This window comes from Petromyzon marinus, chromosome 56 (assembly GCF_048934315.1).
Source record: "Petromyzon marinus isolate PM22_M1 ecotype Great Lakes invasive population chromosome 56, UKy_Petmar_22M1.pri1.0, whole genome shotgun sequence".
NCBI classification, from domain to species: Eukaryota; Metazoa; Chordata; class Hyperoartia; order Petromyzontiformes; family Petromyzontidae; genus Petromyzon; species Petromyzon marinus.
Genome location: NC_133722.1, coordinates 9,581,440 through 9,604,656, shown reverse-complemented (window position 1 = coordinate 9,604,656; position 23,217 = coordinate 9,581,440). Strand labels below are relative to the sequence as shown.

The 23,217-nt window shown below is 49.5% G+C and overlaps 1 protein-coding gene across 2 annotated transcripts in view; it reads right to left on the bottom strand.

Annotated features, from left to right (window-relative positions):
• G6PC1 (glucose-6-phosphatase catalytic subunit 1) overlaps positions 1-23,217 on the bottom strand; it is a 40,676-nt gene that overhangs the window by 8,392 nt on the left and 9,067 nt on the right. The window contains exon 1 of one of the 2 annotated variants that reach the window (XM_032975600.2): positions 988-1,248. The exons of the other annotated variant lie outside the window; for it this stretch is intronic. The gene's annotated coding sequence lies outside the window, so the exon portion shown is untranslated. Of the gene's footprint in view, positions 1-987; positions 1,249-23,217 lie in introns of those variants that run through there. 2 annotated transcript variants of the gene reach the window in all.

Here is a 23,217-nt window from a genome sequence, read left to right as displayed (position 1 = left end):
CAAATACCGCGCACACGCGCACACCGGATTATAAGAACACAGCACGGACATAAGGGGTTCATTCCTAAACCTTACAACCGTTTTAAACATCTGAGCTCAACCCCCGCCTGCTCTGATGAGTCCTGTGTGCCTGATACCGTCGATGCAGACTGCTAATACCGTTCAGAATGTCAGCGACGTGAGAATGTGGAATAAAAAGTTAAATGTTTTGTAACAAACAAAAATATATACGGGAGTGCGTCTTATCATGGGCAGAACTCGGAAATAATTCCCCTCCGTTATCGTGCTCCGCTTGTTACGTTATCCATGATGCCACTCGGACACATTCGGCGATGAGAAACTACACCGTGGCGCGATGTTCAAAAAAGGTATAACAAAAAATAGGCGACGTTTCGAACAATGCCCCTACTTTAGAGGGAGCACTACGTTGTTTAAATCGCGCTTTTGCGCCACAGGCAACGCAGAAGAATGACCACATAAGTTATGTTAATTTATGTTCATTATCTCCCCAGCTGTGTAGAATGGGTGCAACAGCAGTCAAGAGGATCGGCAGGTCGCTTTTGTTAGGGTGAAGTTGTAGGCACGAACCCATCCGTCAGCAGTGGCGTGAGCAATCAATTGCAGGGCTGCGCCTGTACACACAACACTGCACGTGTTGCCCACAATGCCCACCTTAATAGGCGCTCGCAAACAGCGCTCTCAATCGACCTCGATTCTGTGCGGCTGCCGATACAAATCCAATGTACCATATAACGTGGCAACTGTCCCAACCATACATTTGGAGGCACGTCGGTTAGCGAGGTGGGTGAGATGGATGGATGGATCTGCAATTCACCAACTCTCAGACGAAGCGACTGAATGGCGAAATCGCTCAGAACTGAATCTCTCAGAGGAAGTCATAAACGGTCACACGAAATCACGATCACCACCACCATCATCATCAACCATGATAGCCCTATGAGGTGTGTGCAAGCGAACACAACTCACCCTTTCGCGGCACCAGATGTGATATTGATGTTGTTGACGCCGCTGATGCTGCTAAGTATTGCTCTACCCAATACACTAATTACAATAATGACACAAAAAAACAACCCGACGTTTCCGACGAGGCACCTAATTCAGGAAACTGCTACGCGAAGTGATGGAACCCTGAAGCCCTATGACTCGATGGCCGTAGGCTCGTCCTATGTGAGTTGATTCCAGCTGTGGCTCTGTGAACGCAGATCTCGGCTCGACTGTGATCACAGAGCCCTTTATATAGCAGCCGTGTTGACGACGAGAGGGCGAAAGGGGGAGAGGGAGGGGAGAGGGAGGGGAGCGCTAAGTGGTGGTGGGGAGATGGGGGTGGCTGTGGGGTGAGCGAAGGGGTGGTGGTGGTGGTGAGGGAGGGGAGGATGAGGTGAGAGCGGGGAGGGACAGAAGGGCGCTGGGATGGAGAGACAAATCGAAGTGCGGGTCGAGACGGGGAGACGGCCAGAAAGGATGGGGAGTGAAGGCAGCAAGGGGAGGGAGTTCGCGGGGAGACACTGACGGAGGGGAGAGGTTGACCAAAGTGGAGGAGAGAGGGGGGTCAAGGGATAGCGAGAGAGAGAGGTCAAACGAGGAGGCAGCGGAGGGAATGAAGTGAGACACGGGGAGTTGGGAGATGGAGGCGGGGAGAGGATGGAGCAAGGCCGTAGCCATGGAGTCAACATTGGGGGGGACCAAAGCTTCTAGGGGGTCTGGGGGTCCCACCCCCCCAGAAAAAAAATGTAAATTTGAAAACGAATTTCCTGCCTAAAATATAAAAAATTCACTAACACATAGGATGGACTTTGTATATATGTTTTACAATAATGTCTAATAGTGTATTGTATTACATTGCTCTGTTTTTTTTTACCTTTTCTCGTTTCATTGTATGTAACCGCAATCATATAAACACAAATCTATTTTCTTGCAATATATTGGTGTGGGACATTTTGAGCATATTTGAATATTGGGGGGGATGTGTCCCCCCCAATGTCACTCCATCCCAAGGCCGTAATTATAATATATATTGAGGGGGATGTGTGTCCCCCAATATATATTATAATTGTGGCCTTGGGATGGAGTGACATGAGACATGTGGATAGGGGGAAGAGAGATTGGTGGATTGAAGAGTGAGACACAGTGAGAGGGAGGTGGGGGGGTGAATGGAGAGTTGAATCAGTTGGCGGGACCCCGGGGTCCCGCAAAAATCAGGTCAATAATAATTAATATTTTTCTTCAGTCCGCCCCACTCGTGACCCCGCAAGGACACCGCCTGCTGGCACCAACAAGCGCCAGCAGGCGGCGATCACCACGACGGGCGCCACCCCACCGGCCAAACGCGAGCCCCGGGGGGCGTCCGCCGCAGTCGCGAGCGGCGACGACGCCCTCCGGTCAGCCGTCGTCGATCCTCGGCTTCTTTGCCAAGGCGAGCCCCACCGCCACCCCCAGGCGGTGAATTTGTTTCAGTTGATGAAATGGAGGTGGAGAGGGGAGGGAGCGATGGGGGCAGAGGAGGGCGATTCGGCGTCGTCAAGTTAGACACGGGGAGAGGCGAGAACAGAGGGATGGAACGGTGAGACAAAGACGGCAGGGATGTAAAGGCGGGGGCGGGGCGGGGGGAGTTAATGGAGAGTCACAGGGGAGGTGAATGGAGAGTCACAGGGGAGGGTGAGGGAGTGAAGGGGGGGGAGTCAACGGGGAGCCACAAGGAGGGAGTGAATGGAGATTTAAAGGGAGAGAAGAGAGATACAGAGGAGGGGGTGAGTGAGTGAGTGAGGGGGGAGGGAGGGAGGAAAGAGAATCAATGGAGAGACACGGGGGGAGAGGAGGCAGCGGGAGTGGAATAATTTGCTCGCCCCCTCCCCTGGACCGCCGTGCTGATGTTTGTGAAAGTTAACGCCGACCCGCGGATGAGCGCCTAAGAACGCACGGCGTGGCCGAGTTAATGATGAACTGATGTCCCCGGGTCCGAGAGAGAGAGACACAGAACGCACGGCGACAACAATCCCGCCAAAAACAACACGGAGACAACAATCCCCTCAAAAACAACACGGAGACAACAATCCTCGCCAAAAACAACACGGGGACAACAATCCCCTCAAAAACAACACGGAGAGAACAATCCCCTCAAAAACAACACGGAGACAACAATCCCGCCAAAAACAACACGGAGACAACAATCCCCTCAAAAACAACACGGAGACAACAATCCCCTCAAAAACAACACGGAGACAACAATCCCGCCAAAAACAACACGGAGACAACAATCCCCTCAAAAACAACACGGAGACAACAATCCCCTCAAAAACAACACGGAGACAACAATCCCCTCAAAAACAACACGGAGACAACAATCCCCTCAAAAACAACACGGAGACAACAATCCCCTCAAAAACAACACGGAGACAACAATCCCGCCAAAAACAACACGGAGACAACAATCCCCTCAAAAACAACACGGAGACAACAATCCCGCCAAAAAACAACACGGAGACAACAATCCCGCTAAAAACAACACGGAGACAACAATCCCCTCAAAAACAACACGGAGACAACAATCCCGCCAAAAACAACACGGAGACAACAATCCCCTCAAAAACAACACGGAGACAACAATCCCCTCAAAAACAACACGGAGACAACAATCCCCTCAAAAACAACACGGAGACAACAATCCCGCCAAAAACAACACGGAGACAACAATCCCCTCAAAAACAACACGGAGACAACAATCCCGCCAAAAAACAACACGGAGACAACAATCCCGCTAAAAACAACACGGAGACAACAATCCCCTCAAAAACAACACGGAGACAACAATCCCGCCAAAAACAACACGGAGACAACAATCCCCTCAAAAACAACACGGAGACAACAATCCCCTCAAAAACAACACGGAGACAACAATCCCCTCAAAAACAACACGGAGAGAACAATCCCCTCAAAAACAACACGGAGACAATCCCGCCAAAAACAACACGGAGACAACAATCCCGCCAAAAACAACACGGAGACAACAATCCCCTCAAAAACAACACGGAGACAACAATCCTCACTAAAAACAACACGGAGACAACAATCCCGCCAAAAACAACATGGAGACAACAATCCCGACAAAAACAACACGGAGACATCAATCCCGCCAAAAACAACACGGAGACAACAATCCCCTCAAAAACAACACGGAGACAACAATCCCCTCAAAAACAACACGGAGACAATCCCGCCAAAAACAACACGGAGACAACAATCTCCTCAAAAACAACACGGAGACAACAATCCCCTCAAAAACAACACGGAGACAACAATCCCCTCAAAAACAACACGGAGACAACAATCCCCTCAAAAACAACACGGAGACAACAATCCCGCCAAAAACAACACGGAGACAACAATCCCCTCAAAAACAACACGGAGACAACAATCCCCTCAAAAACAACACGGAGACAACAATCCCCTCAAAAACAACACGGAGAGAACAATCCCCTCAAAAACAACACGGAGACAATCCCGCCAAAAACAACACGGAGACAACAATCCCGCCAAAAACAACACGGAGACAACAATCCCCTCAAAAACAACACGGAGACAACAATCCTCGCTAAAAACAACACGGAGACAACAATCCCCTCAAAAACAACACGGAGACAACAATCCCCTCAAAAACAACACGGAGACAATCCCGCCAAAAACAACACGGAGACAACAATCTCAAAAACAACACGGAGGCAACAATCCCCTCAAAAACAACACGGAGACAACAATCCCCTCAAAAACAACACGGAGACAACAATCCCCTCAAAAACAACACGGAGACAACAATCCCGCCAAAAACAACACGGAGACAACAATCCCCTCAAAAACAACACGGAGACAACAATCCCCTCAAAAACAACACGGAGACAACAATCCCGCCAAAAACAATACGGAGACAACAATCCCGCCAAAAACAACACGGAGACAACAATCCCCTCAAAAACAACACGGAGACAACAATCCCGCCAAAAACAACACGGAGACAACAATCCCCTCAAAAACAACACGGAGACAACAATCCCCTCAAAAACAACACGGAGACAAGAAGCCCCTCAAAAACAACACGGAGACAACAATCCCCTCAAAAACAACACGGAGACAACAATCCCGCCAAAAACAACACGGAGACAACAATCCCCTCAAAAACAACACGGAGACAACACTCCCCTCAAAAACAACACGGAGACAACAATCCCCTCAAAAACAACACGGAGACAACAATCCCGCCAAAAACAACACGGAGACAACAATCCCCTCAAAAACAACACGGAGACAACAATCCCCTCAAAAACAACACGGAGACAACAATCCCCTCAAAAACAACACGGAGACAACAATCCCCTCAAAAACAACACGGAGACAACAATCCCGCCAAAAACAACACGGAGACAACAATCCCCTCAAAAACAACACGGAGACAACAATCCCCTCAAAAACAACACGGAGACAACAATCCCGCCAAAAACAACACGGAGACAACAATCCCCTCAAAAACAACACGGAGACAACAATCCCCTCAAAAACAACACGGAGACAACAATCCCGCCAAAAACAACACGGAGACAACAATCCCGCCAAAAACAACACGGAGACACAAACAACAATGGGACACGGGACCTCACGGGAACTCGGACAAATCCACCACCATCGTGTAGCCTGTAACAGACTGTAGGGGCAAGTGCTGTTAGCGAGTACCTACGAAGGCCGGCACGGCACACGAGGGGGTGGGTGACACAGCAACCACGCCCGGCCGCCTTTGTCTCCCCCACAGGGCGATGTTTACACGACTGCATCAGCTGCTCATTTTGAGGCTGAGTCGACCTAAGGGATGCCCGGGACCGGTTTTAGAGAATCGTCACCGATGTTGGTGACCGTGGCTGGGGGTTCGTAGCGCAGCGTTGCGCTAACCGCTGCGCCACCGCTCCTTCCCGCGTTACACATATGTATAACAAAAAAACAATTGCAATGCCTTTACAAACAAACACGAAGGACGCAAACAACAAGCTTAAACGAGGGCTCGTAAAACACGGCGGCATTATAGCACGGCCCCAAGAAATAGGGGCGAGAACTCAGAAGGGGACAACATTCCCGCCAAATATCACGGCACCGAAACCGCGCGAAACAAAGATTTATTTACCTCACGGAAAAACATACAGGACACACGGACAACACAAATGAACGAATGCCTCGTAAACACAAGGCACGCACAAGGCACACAACGTTATACACAACCCTCAGGAAAGCAAGGGACGCAAAGGTTACGAGATATATTACCTCACACAACTTGAAATAATCCCGTCAAAAACAAGAGACGAATAACACATCGTCTTTGGTTCTCTCGGTAAAGTCACGTAGAATGAGAATAAAATAATAAAATAAAACAATAAAATTCTCACGACGTTTCGGCAACACAACACAAGCGGCCTTCTTCAGGTGAAAGGGACAGACCTGTTGGGACGACAGAGCTTGAATAAACGATGTTAAGATTCGTAGCGCCCTTTTAAGCTGGTTGAGCGAAAGTCAGGCACCCAAGCAGTTGAATTTAGCATTTAAAAAGGTTGAGAGATTAGCTTGTGACTGGTCACAGAAATAGCTATGTTAAAGTTGAAGCCTACACATCCACAGAGGAACCTAGGACTGGTCACAGAAGTAGCTTTGTTAAAGTCAAGGCTTGCACATCCAAGCAAGCCTTGGATGTGCAAGGTAAATAAATATTTGTTTCGCGCGGTTTCGGTGCCGTGATATTTGGTGGGATTGTTGTCCCCTTCTGAGCTACTTCTGTGACCAGTACTAGGTTCCTCTGTGGATATGTAGGGCTTCAACTTTAACATAGCTATTTCTGTGACCAGTCACAAGCTAATCCCCTTAGCTATTTCAATGCTAAATTATATTGTTTGATTTGTGCTCGGTGCCTCTGTGGATGTGTAGGCTTTGAATTTACACAGCCATTTCTGTGACCAGTCACAAGCTAATCTCTCAACCTTTTTCAATGCTAAATTCAACTGCTTGGGTGCCTGACTTTCGCTCAACCAGCTTAAAAGGGCGCTACGAATCTTAACATCGTTTATTGAAGCTCTGTCGTCCCAACAGGTCTGTCCCTTTCACCTGAAGAAGGCCGCTTGTGTTGTGGCCGAAACGTCGTGAGAATTTTATTGTTTTATTTTATTATTTTATTCGCATTCTACGTGACTTTACCGAGAGAACCAAAGAAGATGAATCCTTGCAGTCACGAAAGCTTTAAATCGAAACAAATTACACAATTTGAATAACAACGTAATAATCCCTCACAACCAACACGGAACACAAACAATCCCGCCAAAACCAAGATACACAAACAAGACAATTTGAATAACAAAAAGGTAATAATCCCTCATAAACAACACAAACAATCTCGTCAAAACCGAGAGACAATTTGAATAACAAAAAGGTAATAATCCCTCATAAACAACACAAACAATCTCGTCAAAACCGAGAGACACAAACCACACATTTTGAATAACGAAGACTTCATAATCCCTCACAAACAATGCTGCTGTGATGTCCGTGCGTTCTCCGTGGTCACAACAAGTGCCTTACTCGGAAGCTTTATCTGGCACCAGACTGCGTCGACGGTGTTGTTGTGGAACTAAGACTCTGAAGGGGGTTTGATACCAAGTTATCTTATCTCGCCGAGATAACGGAGTTTAACAGCGTCACCTCCATCGGGGGGTTCAAACACGAATTGGCACGTACACAGGCCACCACATGCAGCGTCCATTATTGAAACAGCAGCAGAGGACGCTAAGATTCAGCATCAGCAGCAGCAGCATCATGTAAACAATGAATGTTTTAGATTGAAAACTCATTTCTCTCCAACTGCTCTTTGGGTGTTTAGTTTCTTGTCCTTCCCCCGCACCTTACGATTTGCACGGTTGGCTAACGTGCAGTGCAAAATAAGTTCAGCATACCCAGAGACTCACACAGAGACACATAGACACACACAGAGACACATAGACTCACACAGAGACCCATAGACTCACACATAGACCTACAGACTCACACACAGAGACACATAGGCACACACAGAGACACATAGACTCACACAGAGACCCATAGACTCACACAGAGACACATAGACACACACAGAGACCCATAGACTCACACAGAGACACATAGACACACACAGAGTCACATAGACTCACACAGAGACACATAGACACACACAGAGACGCAGACACACACCGGATCACATAGACACACACAGAGACACATAGACTCACACAGAGACACATAGACTCACACAGAGACCCATAGACTCACACAGAGACACATAGACACACACAGAGACCCATAGACTCACACAGAGACACATAGACACACACAGAGTCACATAGACTCACACAGAGACACATAGACACACAGAGAGAAACATAGACGCACACAGAGACCCATAGACACACACATAGACCCATAGACTCACACAGAGACCCATAAACTCACACAGAGACACATAGACTCACACAGAGATGCATAGACTCACACAGAGACCCATAGACTTACACAGAGACCCATAGACTCACCCAGAGACCCACAGACTCACACAGAGACCCACAGACTCACACAGAGACCCATAGACTCACACAGAAACCCATAGACTCACACAGAGACCCATAGTCTCACACAGAGACCCATAGACTCACACAGAGACCCATAGACTCACACAGAGACCCATAGTCTCACACAGGGACCCATAGACTCACACAGAGACCCACAGACTCACACAGAGGCCCATAGTTTGTTGTCCTTCACCCCGCGCCTCCGATTAGCACGGTTGGCTACGTACGGTGCGAAAGAAGTTCGACATGCATACGTGCACCTGTTCAGCCAGGGATCCATATCAGCCGGAGCTGTCCGGGGCTGAGCTCGAGAAAGTAATATTTCACCCCACCCCACCAGGAATATGAAATGTACGTTGTTGTATTTGTGCTAATTTTGCAGTACATAGACAGTACATAGACAGTACACAGACAGTACATAGACAGCCCTTTGTCAATCCACTGCTGGATGAGGGTCTTACAATGTATCCACGCTCATCTTGATTGTCGATCCCCGAACCAGGGGTAGAATTCCACATTCCTATGGCGGTGACGAGTACATCCAAATAACTACGCGAATATTATAGCGAGGCGAGTGTGTAATATCCATTCTATATGATGTTTTAGAAGGATTAGAGAGCTGAGTGAGGGATGTGACTTTCAGAGATATTAGTGGGTCTGTGTGAGTCCGTGGGGAGCGGGAGTGTAGCGGTTTGCGCGCTGCGCTATGAACCTGGAGACCCCGCTCATGGCCAACACCAGTGACGATTATCTCAACCGGTCATGGGCCTCCCCTATGTGGACTCAGCCTCAAATGAGTACCTGGTGCGGTGAGTAAACATCGCCACTGGGGAGACAAAGGCGGCCGGGCGTGGTGCTGGCCACCCACCCCCTCGTGTGCCGTGCCAGCCTTCATAGGTGCTGCTCGCTAGCAGCACTTGCCCCAACAGTCTGTCGAGGCTATACGGGGGATCTTTGTCTGTGGGTTTCTGTTCGAGTTTGTGGGTCTCTGTGTGAGGCTGTTGGTCTCTTTGTGAGTGTGTGGGTTTCTGTGTGTGTTTGTGGGTCTCTGTGTGAGGCTGTTGGTCTCTGTGTGAGTGTGTGGGTTTCTGTGTGTCTGTGGTTCTCTGTGTGAGTGTGTGGGTCTCTGTGTGAGTGTGTGGCTCTCTTTGTGAGTGTGTGGGTCTCTTTGTGAGTGTGTGGGTCTCTTTGTGAGTCTGTGGGTCTCTTTGTGAGTGTGTGGGTCTCTTTGTGAGTGTGTGGGTCTCTTTGTGAGTGTGTGGGTCTCTTTGTGAGTGTGTGGGTCTCTTTGTGAGTGTGTGGGTCTCTGTGTGAGTGTGTGGCTCTCTTTGTGAATGTGTGGTCTCTTTGTGAGTGTGTGGGTTTCTTTGTGAGTGTGTGGGTCTCTTTGTGAGTCTGTGGGTCTCTTTGTGAGTGTGTGGGTCTCTTTGTGAGTGTGTGGGTCTCTTTGTGAGTGTGTGGGTCTCTTTGTGAGTGTGTGGGTCTCTTTGTGAGTGTGTGGGTCTCTGTGTGAGTGTGTGGCTCTCTTTGTGAATGTGTGGGTCTCTTTGTGAGTGTGTGGGTCTCTTTGTGTGTGTGTGGGTCTCTTTGTGAGTGTGTGGGTCTCTTTGTGAGTGTGTGGGTCTCTGTGTGAGTGTGTGGCTCTCTTTGTGAATGTGTGGGTCTCTTTGTGAGTGTGTGGGTCTCTTTGTGAGTGTGTGGGTCTCTTTGTGAGTGTGTGGGTCTCTTTGTGAGTGTGTGGGTCTCTTTGTGAGTGTGTGGGTCTCTTTGTGAGTGTGTGGGTCTCTTTGTGAGTGTGTGGGTCTCTGTGTGAGTGTGTGGGTCTCTGTGTGAGTGTGTGGGTCTATTTGTGAGTGTGTGGGTCTCTGTGTGAGTGTGTGGGTCTCTTTGTGAGTGTGTGGGTCTCTTTGTGAGTGTGTGGACACTCTTTGTGAGTGTGTGGGTCTCTTTGTGAGTGTGTGGGTATCTTTGTGAGTGTGTGGGTCTCTGTGTGAGTGTGTGGCTCTCTTTGTGAATGTGTGGGTCTCTTTGTGAGTGTGTGGGTCTCTGTGTGAGTGTGTGGCTCTCTTTGTGAATGTGTGGGTCTCTGTGTGAGTGTGTGGGTCTATTTGTGAGTGTGTGGGTCTCTGTGTGAGTGTGCGGGGCTCTCTGTCGGTCTGTGGATCTCTGCGTGGCTTCGGCTGGGTAGGTGCAGGAGTCGGGGATGTATCAATCACTGGGTCCGATTGTTGCATCGCAGGATTGATCATGGCAGATGTCTGATGATGATGACAACAAACAATGACAACAGCAGGAGAAGGCAGTGGACGATCAGAAAAGGTGGATGATAATGATGATGATGATGTAGCAGCCATGATCAAACCCGTAAGAGGCAAGCTAAGGATGCCACGGTGGCATGATGCAAACGACATCTCCGTAGGTTCGATCCTGACTCTGAAGCCTGTATATTTGGGAGTTCTGCACGTTTTTCCTGTGGTCGCGTCACGGCCGTTTCTCCTGGTCCTACGGCTTTTCCCCTCCACATTTAAAAAATGAACGTTGCGTTCAGAGTATTTGGCTACTGTTCGTTCTGAATGTCCACGCGATGACGAGGCCCCTTCGTTGATGTCTCATTTGTGACCTGGGCTCGACATCTCAGTGAGGGCCTTACCTCTGGTGAAATAAGAATAGTTTTGATTTAAAGCTTTCGTGACTGCAGGGATTCATATTCTTGGTTCTTTAGGTAAAGTCACGTTCAGAAAAGTACCGCCACTTTTTTCAAAATTTCTTGCTGTGGTTTTTCACACCCGATGATGATTGCTTGTGTTGCAGTCGAAACGTCGTGATAATTTTATTGTTTTGTATTTTTATTACTTTATTGTTTCCCTTCTACGTGACTTTACCGAAAGAACCAAGAATATAAGAATAGTTCAATAGTTTTTTTTTTAGTTCAGTTTAATGCGCCCTGCTCTCTAAGAAAGGGTTTGCAACGGAGCAAAACAACAACCCCACAGGGTCATAGGTCTGGCCTCAGGACCTGTTCTCCCCCACCACTGATCCCATCGCTTCTCACGTATCCCACCCTCCCTGCCCTCCCACCCCAGCGTCTACACGCCGCACCCATAGCAGGCCATCTGTACAAGCCAGCTGGGATGTTGATGACTCCTCGAACAATAGAAATAACCTCCCACCTGGGTTTGACTCCGACCACCGCTGTGCATTATCACGTGAACAGCATGAGCAGCAGCAGCGTAATCTGCTCTTGTATTTATTTATAATCGTAATTAGTATAGTTATCATTATTAAGTAAGGGGTCGGAAAGACTTCACTGCCGTGTGTAATGCCAGTTGAGTAACCTGCAGGTTTATTTTTTCAGCGTCAAATATGGGATGTTTTGGACAATACTAATTGCATTGCGTGTGGTTACGTTTCCCTGAAAACCATGCAATCATCACCACCACCACAACCACAACGACCACCATTGATAAATGCACATATAAGCAGAACTAAGTCAATACGTAGAAATGTTTTTAGTCCGTTTAACACGTAGGCTTTCGCGACAAATATAACCCATAATAGAGGTGATTTGGGATAGATCGCGTAAATGTAAATGTGTCGTTAAACCTGCCACCACCCGACACAGCTAATTAGTAAGGTTTGTCACGTGAACAGAACGTGACAATTTGTTACTAGTACAGCACTAACCGGTTGTGTGTTGGAGAGCCAAGTCGTCAATATGAACAAATTATAATAAAGTATAGACGTACACATTGCACAAGAACACAGACACTCCTGTCGATTTGTCAATACCAAATGCAAGCTAGGGGCAAGGCAGCAGAAAACAACAACAACAACAACAACATTCCAAGACCACACCAAGACAACAACAGTCCCAGACCACACCAAGACAACAACAACAACAACAACAGTCCAGACCACACCAAGACAACAACAACAACAGTCCCAGACCACACCAAGACAACAACAACAGTCCCAGACCACACCAAGACAACAACAACAGTCCCAGACCACACCAAGACAACAGTCCCAGACCACACCAAGGCTACAACAACAGTCCCAGACCACACCAAGACAACAACAGTCCCAGACCACACCAAGACAACAGTCCCAGACCACACCAAGACAACAACAACAGTCCCAGACCACACCAAGACAACAACAACAACAGTCCCAGACCACACCAAGACAACAACAACAACAGTCCCAAACCAAGACAACAACAACAGTCCTAGACCACACCAAGACAACAACAACAACAACAGTCCTAGACCACACCAAGATAACAACAACAGTCCCTCAATTACCAGATACACAAACCCGTTAACATTATGGGTAATAGCAAACGTAAGAATAATTCCATTTTTATTTAATGATTACCACACTATTATTATCATCATCATTAATTTGACATGCAATCACGCAACCTCACCCACTCACCCTCACCCATTCACTTGCCCCCACACTCACATAAAAGACAAAGATCCCCCGTATAGCCTTAACATGTTGTTGGGGCAAGCACCTATGAAGGTCGGCACGGTACACGAGGGGGTGGGTGGCCAGCATCACGCCCGGCCGCCTTTGTCTCCCCAGTGACGATGTCTACTACACTATGTGATCATTTGAGGCTGAGTCGACTTAGAGGAGGCCCAGGATCGGTTCAGATAATCGAACTCAGGTCGCCGGCTTCGTAGCGCAGAGCGTTAACCACTGCGCCACCGCTCCCCACACACACACATATACACACAAACTCACACAAACACATGCACAAACACAATGCGCGCGCAAACAACAACAACAACAACCGCCATTCGCCACCAAGTGGCGGTGAGGTCCCCACGGCGCTGGTGCCAGGCTAGGTGCACTTCGTGAGACCAAAGACATACGCACGCACATACACACATACGCACGCACATACACACATACGCACGCACACGTACGTACACACATACGCACATACGCACGCACACGCACGTACACACATACGCACGTACACACATACAAACGCACGTATACACAACAACAACCGCCATTCGCCACTAAGTGGTTTGGCCATGTTTTTGTTTATTGTAGTACGGAGTTAGACTGATGGCTTTAATCTAAGTTGTCTTGTGGTTGTTGTTGTTGTTTGACTTGCATCCCACTGGGATTTTTGCACACAGTGTTGGTGTACGGTGCTATTTCAGGAATATTTTGATGTTTTTTTCCTGGATTTTCTGTTTGCACAGTCACACACAGTCACTTTAAGATGTTTTCTTGTTCGTGTTTTTGTTTGTTGCGGTTGCACCCGATTCAAGAGCCGAATGGCTCACAGGGCTACACCAAATAAATTGAACTATGAACTAACTATGAACTAATTGGCGGTGACGTCACCACGACGCTTGTACCAGGCTATGTGCACACATACACACATACGCACGCACACGCACGCACGGAATTTCTCGCTACGATCCCCGAGCGGTGACGTCACGCGGTGTCCAGCCCGGCTTGTTGATGGGCAGAAAAACAGCAGCACACACACACAGCACACACACACAGTACACACACAGCACACAGTACACACACACAGCACACACACACAGCACACACACAGTACACACACAGCACACACACAGCACACACACAGCACACAGTACACACACACAGCACACACACACAGCACACACACAGCACACACACAACACACACACACAAAGCACACACACACACACACAACGCACACACACAGCACACACACACAGCACACACACACAGCACACAGCACACACAGCACACGCACACACAGCACACACACACAGCACACACAGCACACAGCAACACGCACACACAGCACACACAGCACACACACAGCACACACACACAGCACACACACACAAAGCACACGCACAACACACACACACAAAGCACACACACAGCACACACACACAGCACACACACAGCACACACACACAGCACACACACACAGCACACAACACACACACAGCACACACACAACACACACACACAGCACACACACACACAAAGCACACACACACACAGCACACAACACACACACACAACACACACACACACAAAGCACACAGCACACACACACAACACACACACAGCACACACACACACACAGCACACACACACACGCACAACATACACACACAAAGCACACACACACAGCACACAACACACACACACAACACACACACACAAAGCACACAGCACACACACACAGCACACACACACAGCACAACACACACAGCACACACACACAGCACACACAAAGAATTTCAACTGAACTCTGACCTCGTGTACCGACCACTGTTGCCGGGCAGACCTCGGGCTGAGTGGACGGGAGGGGCGGGGAGACCCACGGGGGGGGGGGGGTCATGGAATTAACCGGGGGGAGGTGAGACCGGGGGAGCGAGGGGTGGGGCTAGGGAGGAGTGGGGGGGGGGGAACACGGGGGGGAGGTAGAGGGGAGACTGTGGGGGGAGGGGGGAGACGGAGGGGGGAGGGGGGAGAAGGGGGGGAGACTGGGCGGGAGGGGGGACGGAGGGGGGAGATCTGTGGGGGGAGGGGGGGAGACGGGGGGGGGAGACGGGGGGGGGAGACGGGGGGGAGGGGGAGACGGGGGGAGGGGGTGTATCATGGGGGAGGGGGAATGGGGGGGGGTTGAGGTCGATTTCGTCCGTGGTGGCCTCAATAGGCGCTCGCGAACTTCGCCTCGGGGTCCGCGTGCTGCGCTGGGAACCTTTGGGTAGCCCGGTTGCGACGATTACTTAACATTGCATAAGATGTCGACGGTGACGACGGTGGTGACTGTCGAGACGACATTGATGATGATCGATTCTATTCGATGCGATAGGAAACTGATGATAACTACAAGGAAGATGATCATGGTTAAGATTGTATAGGATATCGGTGATGTATGTATATGTATGTTGAACTTCTTTCGTACCGCACGTAGCCAGCCGTGCTAATGGGAGGTGTGGGGGAAGGACAACAATCTTAAACACAAAACGAAGCGCTAAAGAAATTAGTTTTCAATGATGTTGATTAAAATTGTGTAAGTCACTAGGGATAACAACACAGCAATCATAACGACGATGATCATGATCGCTGTATGTGAATATGGTCACCATCGTTAGAAACATGATGGTTCGTCAGATGGTCGAGGAATTCGTGCTGATTGTGATCATGATGATAATGGATAATGTTGAGGATGTCAATGATGATGATAATGATCATGGCTAGAATTATGACTAGTATGTTGATGATGATGACAGTGAGAATGATGATGTTGATGATGACGACAATGATGATTAGACTGTTGACGGCAATGACGATTAGAATGATGATACATTTTGATGACGATGACAAGAACGGCTCTCCCAATGGCCATGATGATGATATTGAAAAAGTGACCTTTGATGTGACTGATGATCATGATTAGTTATAACGATGCAGGACTACCGGGAGCTGACCGGGGCCGAGCTCCTGAAATCTGTGTCCCCGCCCAACGCCTTACGTTCGAGTTTCCATCGTTGAGATGTCATCGGCTCTCAACACGGCACGTGCGAATTCGCCATGGAATCTCCTTTATTGAGCCAACAGCAGAAGCCCGGTCAGAATCGGCATCATAATCATCATCACCTTCACCATCAACAGAATATTATAATAATAATAGTAATTATAATACAGTACTAACAACGCGGCCGTACAACGGGGGTTTAATTTCGGATGACGCTGTTCGGGGCTGAGCTCCGAAAAATAATTCCCCGATAGTTGGAATTGTGAGCAAGGGTCAGCCTGTCATTGTTTCTAGACGAGAAGGTTGACGGTCATGGGTGATTTGATGATGTTGATGAAAATGTTTATTGTGCCGGTGACATTATATATCGCTCATGATGATGGAAACCGATGAAGACATCGATGTCGATGATGACATTGATGATGACGACAATGACGATAATGGTTGATTTGCATCGATGATGACATTGATGACGATGAATTGGCATCGATGACGACGACGAGTAGGTTATTGATGACTATAAAGTTGAGGTTGTTGACGGCGGTGAACTATTCGCTCCCAGGTTCGACTGGGGGTGAGCGCGCCTGACCAGTCACTGCAAGCGCGCTGTGCTCGGGTTTTCCCTTCGTTGTTTTTGAGTTGGCGAGACGTTGACATGTCCCCTCCCCTCCCTCCCCTCCCATCCCTCCCCTCCCTCCCTCCCCGCCCCTCCCATCCCTCCCCTCCCCTCCCTCCCCTCCCCTCCCTCCCCTCTCGTCCCTCCCCTCACCTCCCTCCCCTCCCTCCCTCCCCGCCCCTCCCATCCCTCCCCTCTCTCCCCTCCCCTCCCTCCCCTCCCCTCCCCGCCCCCTCCCTCCCCTCCCCTCCCTCCCCTCCCTCCCCTCCCCTCCCCTCCCCTCCCTCCCTCCCTCCCTCCCTCCCTCCCGCCCCTCCCTCCCCTCCCGTCCCTCCCTCCCCTCCCACCCTCCCTCCCTCCCTCCCTCCCTCCCTCCCTCCCCGCCCCTCCCCCTCCCTCCCTCCCTCCCCCGCCCCTCCCGTCCCTCCCCTCCCTCCCTCCCCGCCCCTCCCTCCCTCCCCTCCCTCCCCTCCTGTCCTTCCCCTCCCTCCCTCCCCGCCCCTCCCATCCCTCCCCTCCCCTCCCTCCCCGCCCCTCCCTCCTCCCCGCCCCTCCCTCCCTCCCCTCCCCTCCCTCCCCTCCCGTCCCTCCCGTCCCTCCCTCCCTCCCCGCCCTCCCCTCCCCTCCCTCCTCCCTCCCTCCCCTCCTTCCCTCCCCTCCCCTCCCTCCCTCCCTCCCTCCCCGCCCCTCCCATCCCTCCCCTCCCCTCACCTCACCTCCCTCCCCTCCCTCCCGCCCCTCCCATCCCTCCCCGTGTTTACAGACAAAAAGTGATGTGGCCCACTCTGCCGTTTGTTTCACACGACCGCGATACCCGCGGCTCCCTCCCTCCCTCCTCCCTCCCTCTCCCCACGTGGCTCGCGTTATCGCGGTGCCACTCACAGATGCCGGCTGTACTTGGCGACAGCGAGGGACTTTTTGTTGGGCTGGTGGGGTGGGGTGGGGCAGTGATGGTGATGGTGCCACAAAATCTCAACAATATTTTTCGCAATTGCTGGGTTCACGCAGTGGGAGATGTTTTTCGCCGCGCGCGTCCTCTTGATCTGTCGCCGTGACCTTCTCCACCCATCTCCCCGGCTCTCCTTCCTTCCACGTCGATGCATCTCCTTTCTACCTTCATCTACTTCTATCCACATGTATCTCCACGCGAACTCCTCTCTCTCTCTCTCTGCATCTCACTGCTCTCATCCTACCGTCCCTATGCGTCTCATCTCCACCTCTTCCTATCTCCATGCATCTCCAACTCCTATCTCCCTGCATCTCCTATCTCCACGTCCCTATCTCCATGCATCTCCTATCTCCACGTCCTATCTCCATGAATCTCCTATCTCCACCTTCTATCTCCATTCATCTCCTATATCCACCTCTTATCTCTATGCATCTCCAATCTCCACCTCCTATCTCCATGCATCTCCAATCTCCACCTATCTCCATGCATCTCCTATCTCCACCTATCTCCATGCATCCCCAATCTCCACCTATCTCCATGCATCTCCTATCTCCACCTATCTCCATGCATCTCCAATCTCCACCTATCTCCATGCATCTCCTATCTCCACCTATCTCCATGCATCTCCTATCTCCACCTATCTCCATGCATCTCCTATCTCCACCTATCTCCATGCATCTCATTTCTCCAACCTCCTCCCGTCTCCGCGTGCCTACCTTCTCCAGTCCTCCGAAGACTGCAAACTACCGCAAAGTACGCAAGACAAAGATCCCCCGTGTAGTCTCACCAGACGTGTTGGGGCAAGTGCTGTTAGCGAGTAGCAGCACGAATGAAGGCCGGCACGGCGCGCGAGCGCGGTGGGTGGCACAGCAACCACGCCCGACCGCCCTTGTCGCAAAGGGCCCCCCTCAACCACAGCACCCCCCCTCCTCCTCCCCTAGTCACCCCCCTCGCTCATCCTTCCCGAGCCCCCCTCTCATCCTCGCTCCCGCCACGGGTCTCCCGCGCCCCCACCTCCTGCTCCCCCCCGCCCCCCCCCACGCTGAATGGCACGTGGGCGCGCAGCCAATCGGTAACCTTTGCTGCAAGTTTGCGGTACAATTAATACCCCGATTTACGTCGCCGCCCCCCCCCCCTTTTACGTCGTTTCGCAAATACGCCGTCACTTTGTTAACGCAGCGACTCGATTTGCGTCGCCTCAACCCGCATGACTCACGTCGCAGACGGCATCGTCGTTCCGTCCTGTCTCGTTATCCGTCGGCTCTCAGCCTTCGCTACCACCACCTACTGCTACTACTACCACCCTGTAAATTGCTTAATTAACACCCGATACCCGATTTGCGTCATCTTAACCCCACACTTAAAGTCGCTGACAGCATTGCCTGTCAACCCCTTATCAGTGCCCTACCTTATTCCACACCACCACCACCACCACCGACTACTACCCTGCAAATCGCTTTTGATTGACATCGTTTCGATATCCGTCGTTTTTGCGCCTTTTTATGAACGTATCCCCGACGTAAACCGGGGTTTACCACGGGAACTTCGCAGTACAATTTGCGCTTATTAGCAGGACCCCACTCACCCACTCCTCGCTGTCTCCTCCACAATTTGTGCGCGTTTCCACCCAAAATTGGACGGAAACTTTCCTCGCCCCGTATAAACAACAACCACCACCACCACCAACGTCGTAGGTTGGGGGGGAGTTCTCTGTGTGTGTGGGCTCGCGTATCGCAGCTTGGTTGTTTTATGTTTGTTTAACCCCCCCCGCCCCCAGTAAACAACGAAAAACAACGTCGTGCTCGTAGCGTTGACGTCTCGCGACGTAACGAACGACCTCGCGACGTAACGACGGTAGCGCTCACGCCCTCCGAGCGGGTGGGCCCGTTGGTTAGGCCGCGATGAGACAACGGGGCTCGGATAGCGCCTCTGCCAGGCGAGGACACGCCTCGGTCGGCAGGACCCGGCACGCTGAAGCGGGGTCCTCTTTTAATATACAGGGTGCTTAATAATAGGGTTGTTCCCCTTTTTTCTGGCAACAAAACTGAAACCTTTTTTTACAAGGATTCATTGTTTGCATTAACCACAATACCTGCAGTCAAAATGCAAACAAAAACCACACTATGATAACATGATGCATTGAATGATAATTGTTTTTTTACCCTTTTATCTGGCAACAAAACTGACACCTTTTTTTACAAGGAGTCATGTTTACATTGACCACAATACCTGCGGTCGGAACGCAAACAAAAAACAACAACTCTGATAATATATGTGGCACTGTCCTTGAAATTGATTGGTCCACACCTCTTTAGAGCCTCGTCTCACATGGTGTTGCCAGATAAAAGGGTAAAAAAACAATTATCATATTATGTTACTGGCAAATGAGGTTTCCAATGATGATGCATTGTCCTTGAAACTGATTGGTCCACACCAAGGGACGGCTTTCTTTTGAGCCTCGACCCAATTGGTGCTCGACCAGATGACGCCAAAAGGCGTCAAAAGGCGTCATCTCGTCGAGCACCATCTGGTCGAGCACCAATTGGGTCGAGGCTCAAAAGAAAGCCGTCCCTTGGTCTGGACCAATCAGTTTCAAGGACAATGCATATCTTATCATAGTATGTTTTTGTTTGCATTTTGACTGCAGGTATTGTGGTTAATGCAGACATGAATCCTTGTAACAAAAAGGTTTCAGTTTTGTTGCCAGAAAAAAGGGGACAACCCCTATTATCATATTTTGGTACTGGCAAAGGAGGTCTAATGATGCAGGGTGCTTCTAAAAAATGTGAACACTTCGGAGAATTTGCAACAACATCACGTGACATGTGCTGCTGCCTCCGGGGCTCTGGAGATCACCTGGAGAAGATTCAAGGCCATGTGTTGACAACGATGGCGAATAAGTGGAGACTTTTTGCTATCAAGTTACAGTGTTATTACTATCCTGTTCTTTTTCAATTAAAACATTTTTTGAGCACACTATATATAAAACGCTGGATTTTAAATTTTTCAAATATCGGGCAACACTCTAATCAATTTATCCCGTTTTCAATCGCTCAGGTGCCTAATATAGCGACGCAACTTGATACCCAAATTTCGTTTATATTGGATCATTTTTACGAGAATTCGCATTCCCCCCACCCCACCAACCATCAGCCACCGTGCGATACAAGACGAGGCAGACAAACCGACAGGTACAACGCATAGAGAGAGAGTTTCACCTTCGTTATTTAAACTTTGGAAGACATTTTTAGAACTTGGCAATTGGGACAAACGGGAGAGGGAAAGTCAGCCGTGGTTAGGTGTTCACGCGTGGCCTGAGCGGTTAATCATTGAGCCGAATCCAAACGCGGTTGACAATTCCCGAGTCAAACCTTAACCCCAAGTGTCCGAGGTGCTTTGTGAATTGGTGCTAAGTCAGCCCTGCCTGGCTCCAACACCCCGAATCTTCTCACCTCAGCTAAAGTATATATATATTTCTGCAGCGCAAGGCCATCAATATAATGCCCATCGATATAAGGGCAGTTCCGCTCACGCTGTGTCCTTTGTGGAGTTTTATTGACCGTACTTCACCAAGCCGGTCACTGCAAGTTGGTAGGATTGGGGGAGAGGTGGTGCACTGTTGGAAGCCGTGGTTGGGAATCGAACTGAGGTTGCCAGATTCACAGCACAATGTGCTAACCATTGCGCCACCGCTCCCCCACCCCCTCCCCCCCAATGCATGTATTCAGTGTTAGGGACGTGTAAATGTATGTCCCTATTTGAGTGGTGGGAGGGAAGGACGGCTAGAACCACTTAAGATATTTTACTTGCCACTGATGTATTGAACTCAGGTGGCACCACCAAATCCACCCCATCTGATCTTAATCGGGCCCTTCATTGTATGCAAGAAAACCTCACGGAGTCTCAAGACTCCTTTTACATGAGGGTCCTGCTACATTGGGAATCTAATGTAATTTATATGTGCCCAATATCTACTTTTCCTGGAGGGTCCAGCATTGCTTCACACATTACATGTTTATTTATTAGGAAGCCACATTTTTACAGTGAGGAAAAAAAGTATTTGATCCCCTGCTGATTTTGTACGTTTGCTCACTGACAAAGAAATTATCAGTCTATAATTTTAATGTTAGGTTTATTTTAACAGTGAGAGAGAATAACAACAACAAAATCCAGAAAAACGCATGTCAAAAATGTTATAAATTGATTTGCATTTTAATGAGGGAAATAAGTATTTGACCCCTCTGCAAAACATGACTTAGTACTTGGTGGCAAAACCCTTGTTGGCAATCACAGAGGTCAGACGTTTCTTGTAGTTGGCCACCAGGTTTGCACACATCTCAGGAGGGATTTTGTCCCACTCCTCTTTGCATATCTTCTCCAAGTCATTAAGGTTTCGAGGCTGACGTTTGGCAACTCGAACCTTCAGCTCCCTTCACAGATTTTCTATGGGATTAAGGTCTGGAGACTGGCTAGGCTACTCCAGGACCTTAATGTGCTTCTTCTTGAGCCACTCCTTTGTTGCCTTGGGCGTATGTTTTGGGTCATTGTCATGCTGGAATACCCATCCACGACCCATTTTCAATGCCCTGGCTGAGGGAAGGAGGTTCTCACCCAAGATTTGACGGTAAATGGCCCCCATCCATCGTCCCTTTGATGCGGTGAAGTTGTCCTATCCCCTTAGCAGAAAAACACCCCCAAAGCATAATGTTTCCACCTCCATGTTTGACGGTGGGGATGGTGTTATTGGGGTCATAGGCAGCATTCCTCCTCCTCCAAACACGGCGAGTTGAGTTGATGCCAAAGAACTCCATTTTGGTCTCCTCTGACCACAACACTTTCACCCAGTTGTCCTCTGAATCATTCAGATGTTCATTGGCAAACTTCAGACGGGCAAGTATACGTGCTTTCTTGAGCAGGGGGACCTTGCGGGCGCTGGAGGATTTCAGTCCTTCACGACGTAGTGTGTTACCAATTGTTTTCTTGGTGACTATGGTCCCAGCTGCCTTGAGATCATTGACAAGATCCTCCTATGTAGTTCTGGGCTGATTCCTAACCGTTCTCATGATCATTGCAACTCCACGAGGTGAGATCTTGCATGGAGCCCCAGGCCGAGGGAGAATGACAGTCCTTTTGTGTTTCTTCCATTTGCGAATAATCGCACCAACTGTTGTCACCTTCTCACCAAGCTGCTTGGCAATGGTCTTGTATTCCATTCCAGCCTTGTGTAGGTCTACAATCTTGTCCCTGACATCCTTGGAGAGGTCTTTGGTCTTGGCAATGGTGGAGAGTTTGGAATCCGATTGATTGATTGCTTCTGTGGACAGGTGTCTTTTAGGTAACAGGTAACAAGCTGAGATTAGGAGCACTCCCTTTAAGAGTGTGCTCCTAATCTCAGCTCGTTACCTGCATAAAAGACACCTGGGAGCCAGAAATCTTTCTGATTGAGAGGGGGTCAAATACTTATTTCCCTAATTAAAATGCAAATCAATTT